The sequence below is a fragment of the Suncus etruscus genome, chromosome 1 (genome assembly GCF_024139225.1).
Source record: "Suncus etruscus isolate mSunEtr1 chromosome 1, mSunEtr1.pri.cur, whole genome shotgun sequence".
In the NCBI taxonomy this organism is placed as follows: Eukaryota; Metazoa; Chordata; class Mammalia; order Eulipotyphla; family Soricidae; genus Suncus; species Suncus etruscus.
Window position 1 is genome coordinate 37,619,538 of NC_064848.1, and position 5,012 is coordinate 37,624,549.

Sequence of the window (5,012 nt, forward strand, 5' to 3'; positions counted from 1 at the left end):
TGCAGAAATATGAGATAAAACAAGGTAAATCATGTCCAAGTGTTCTATGCAAATAACAGAATCCCCTATCTGAATGATAAAAAGAGTGACAGTATTTTGCATACTCACAACAAAAGATGGGGTAGAAAGAAAAAAATGTAGCCTAAGAGATAGGTATAACTTATCCATGAAGCATCTTACCATATATCCAAATGCAATCTTTAGGCAGACTAATTTGTCTAAACCCAAGAAATTTCTTCTCAATAACAAGAAAAGTTTTCATAGCTAAAGACACAGTCAGGTCTGTAGTTAGAGATCTTGGGCTTTGCGCTGATCCTATGTCCATGTCAGGGCATAACAAAGTGTGTCCTGATTTTATTTTAACATTAGGTGGCATAGCAAGGTGCAAATCATTGTTGTTTCCAAGTCGTTATTACTGAGGCATAGGAGTCCATCCTAGTCCAATCGGTGCCAGGGAAGCACAATAGCCTGCCCAGTTGAAAGTTTATTCTTGGTGATGGTGCAAAAACTGTGTTGGTTTAGAGTATGGGATCCATGGTTCATAGGTGAATGGCTGATGTGTGAGCAGCTAAAACCTGAGTCAGGTCACTATCACAAAATTTAAGAGTTCCTATCTCTAATAAATAGGAATTTTTCTCGACACCAAGATTTCCTCAATCTATTGTACCTATATAAAAAGGTGAAATACCACAGGATATTATTGGTGCACAGGGTGCAATAATAAAAATCTAAACAATCCCTATTACCAGCCTCTAGCAGCAATATGAAATCAGGAGATAAATATTTTCTACTAAAGAAGTCCAAGAGTGGGATGCATTATATCTACATAAGAAAGTAAAAAAATAACTAAATTACATATATATTAAATTAATACATATACATACATATACATATTCCCCTTAAGTCTTTTGAAATATTCAGAGGGGGATAGAATCCAGGGAATATTTTCAGACAGTGACATGGTCTTGTGGCAGTCTGAAAAACAACTCACATAAATCACAGATTAGGATATGTCCTGAGCTAAGCCTTTCTCAAATGCCAAATTCAGTTGCAAGTAGCAGTTCATCGCAAAGAGAGGTAGGAAGGATGTTGGTAGGGAGATGCTCCAGATTCTAAGGGGTGAAGAACTGAGGATAAATATAGTTAAATAGGGAGGATGACAATTCTGGGGGTGAAAAAATGAAGGGAAACAATAGAAAAAGATTTGAAAATTAGTAAGCAGGGGAAAGGGAAGGAGAAAGGTCTATATATGGTACAGACAAGCATTATATACAATACACATGAATATTAGACTGACAAAAAGGTGGCTAACACACACAAACATATAGATAGACATTGATCAATAGGTTACAGTAGTCAAACTGACACAGTGCTTCAAAGAAATATAAAGCCAGCAAGTCATATGGAAAAGCTTTCAAATTTTCAGTTTGTCTAGGAAATCACAGATAGTGAGGGTAAACTTGGCTGCAAAAGCCTCCTAGGTTAGATTGTGCATACAATATTCTCAAAGCAATAATTTTTCCATGTCTTTTTTTCTAAGCAATGTTATAATGAGCAGTGAAAAATGAGTATACAACATGGAGTATTGTATTATGGGTCTAGAGAATCCTTAGAACAAAAACACTAAGATATGATAGTAAACTAGCTTAAATTGAAAATAGCTTGACAAAGCATATACATGAATGAACACAGCAGCAAAAGTCTATGGCATGAATATGCCTCCATCAAAAATATCTGTGGACAGAAACCTTAGATCATATTAGCAGGCATGTTTTATTTGAAAATGATTAGTTTTAAATATAGAACATTTGGTAAGACATTTTATAATGAGCAGTGTAATAAGACTCGAACTGAATAAAGACTGTAATGAGAACCTAGGGCATCCAACCTTATTCCTCAAGAACCACTGTGCACAAAACATTTGAAAGTTATTGTAAACATATTAGTTTAAAGTTAAGACACTAAACATTCTTAGGGTGAGCACTATAGCAGGAGTCCATGACTTCCAAAACCACTCTGCAGCTGTTTCTGTGGGCAAAAGCATTAGAATATTATTATAGACATCTGTAATGGGCAGTTAGTTTGACATCTGCTTTAATCTAAGCAGCTGTATTTGTTGCTGCAGGTCTCTCTGAAGCATAAAATATCAGCTGTTGAAATTTTCATAAAGGAGGTGGAGATTTCTGAAATATCTTGGTCATCAAATTTAAACCAGTGTCATCTTGCTACATTTTTACAATAGGCTTGAAATGAATTTTGTTCATGTTATCACAACGGTTCAAAACATAAAATAAGTTATATTCTTCAGGGTTGTCCTTAGATTTCATAACTTACTGTGAAAAGTCAATAATTTCTTTTTTTTTCTTTTCTTTTTTAAAAACATGGAACGCTTCACGAATTTGCGTGTCATCCTTGCGCAGGGGCCATGCTAATCTTCTCTGTATCGTTCCAATTTTAGTATATGTGCTGCCGAAGCGAGCACATGAAAAGTCAATAATTTCTAAAGGAATGTCCACATAGAGTTGTAAAATTTGCTTCTGCTTGCCATCATAGGAAAATATGTATTACAAGCATAGGTGTTAATTTCTAAATTTCAGTCATTTATAGAAAATTTCACTGCATATTGCAGTGACTACAATAAGACCTATTATTGTATATAATTTTTCTTCTTTGAAAAATAACTTAGGCAGTCTGGCGGTATGCATTTGCCTGTATATGGCAAAAGCAAGGGTAAATGCCCAACAGTCTCAATGTCCAAAATTTTTGTGACAGGTAAAATACTGGACTGAGGATTTGAACTCTGCCTGAGAGTTAGCACAGAGGTAGGGGTTTGCCTTGCATGCAGCCAACCCAGGACAGGACAGTGGTTCATATATCAGCCTCTCACATGGCCCCCAAACCTGCCATGAGTGATTTCTGAGTGTAAAACCAAGGAATAACCCCTGAGCACCGCTGGGTGTTACCCAAAAATAAAAACAAAAAAGAGAAAAAAGAAAAATAAAAGAAAAGGAAAGAAGAAAATAAAAGAAATAATATTCACTGGCTCTTTATAACCTTTTGAGCCAGAATATTCATCTGATATGAATATGACACCTTCTCCTTTTTTGAGATGTTACACTGTGCAGCACACAGAAATTTTCCTGGAAGGCTTGGCAGACCAAATGGGATGCCAGGGATCAAACCCAGATTGACCTCGTGCAATAAAGACGTCATACACATTGTGCTATCACACTAGCCCAATGTGTCTTATTTTAATAAGTGTAATCATTGTCTAGTTCCAATCATGTTGTTGCAAATTATATTAACACACAATTTCTTGTTATTATTATTACGAATTTCTTATTCACTTTTCAGTCTTTAAGCCATTAAGCTGTTTTAAGTTCAAGGCATTCTACATAAGTAATGTCGCAATAATTAAGTAAATCCATATATTTCATTAACTAATTTGGAATTTTTAGTATTTTTTACTGGTAGATACACAGAAATAGGATTATTGAACAATATAATTTTTTTTTAATTTTTTTTTGTTTTTGAGCCACAATCAGTGATGCTCAGGGGTTACTCCTGGCTATGAGCTCAGAAATCTCTCCTGGCTTGAGAGATCATATGGGACGTGGGGGGATCAAACCACAGTCTGTCCTTGGCTAGCACACTCCAGTCAGACTCCTTATGGCTTGGGCCACTGCTCTCAACGCTTATTTTTAATTTTTAAAGAGAGTTTTGCTATTTTTACCACATGGCTACACAAACTTGCATTTCCATCTATTGTGTAAAGGTGTTTCATGATTTCCACAACCTCTCCAACACTTCTTTTTCTTTTGCATAATAGACACTTTCACAAGTATGATTCAGCATATAATAATAGTTTGTGTCTGTGTTTCTTTAATAATAAAACTTGATGGACATTTACATCTGTATCAATTAGCCATCTGCATGCATTCTTATTTCAGTCAAAGGACCTGAAGCTAATACATCCTATATTCTCCCAATTCATGAGGGAAAATTGTTTGGATGTTGGGAACTTGTCAGAGGCATTTCCAGAAGGTAGAAAACAAGAACTCAACTCATAATTTAATAGACTATCTTAAAGTTGAATATTGTATATTTTAGATATTAATGCTTTTAGCATGTGTAATTTGAAAATATCATCTTCAATTTAATAGGTTTTTTATTTGAATGCAAGAGTCTTTCACTGTAAAGAAGCTATTTACTTTTATATTGTCCAAGTTTATTTTTGCTTCTGTTTTATTTGCTATTTGGGGTTAAATTCCCCAAACATATATAGAACTGATGTTAATGTAGAACATTGCTTATATTTTCCTCTATATATTTTATGGTTTCAATTCTCATAGATAAGTCTTTATTCGTGTTAATGGGATTTTTGGATCCAAGATTATTAGTTACAATAGGAATTATTGGACTTTATATTGTATTCTTTTGGTGGGAGGACAGTGATTGAATAAAAATTAGTTGGCTGAATATGCTCTTGTGAAGGGGCCATTCACAAGAAGACTTTCCTAAAGTTCTGAATAGAGAGTTTATACATAAATTATTGTACAGTTATTTTGAATACACATAAATGTTTCTGGGTCATATTATTTTAAGTGTACGTATAGCTCAAGTGGTTTATAATTCTGTTTATATGAATCATTTACATCTCCAAAGGCTTCTATTAAATCACTGTTTTACTTCCAATTGTTATATTTTACCCCAATTTCTAGTCTTTCTTTCTTAGAAAACTGTAGGCATTCAAAAATCTAAGAAAATTTTTCTACAGATTCATAAAATGTTACTGCTATTTGGTCATAAATTTGAGTTAAGTTAGTTAAAGGTCAATTAAGGAAAAAATATCAAGTATTGGTGAAATAAAAATGTAACCATTTAAACATATGGTCATATTGACCATTTAATATAGTTAATAATATATAATAATATTATTATATTATATATTATTATAATGATACCAATAATATAGTATTAAAACAATCAATTAGTCATATCCACTATATGAT

The 5,012-nt window shown here is 33.5% G+C and overlaps 1 non-coding gene across 1 annotated transcript; it reads right to left on the reverse strand.

The window, feature by feature from the left end:
* Positions 1 to 2,375: 2,375 nt before the first annotated feature.
* Positions 2,376 to 2,482, reverse strand: LOC125995889 (U6 spliceosomal RNA). Its single transcript, XR_007491181.1, has one exon. It is a non-coding gene; the product is annotated as a U6 spliceosomal RNA (small nuclear RNA).
* Positions 2,483 to 5,012: the final 2,530 nt, after the last annotated feature.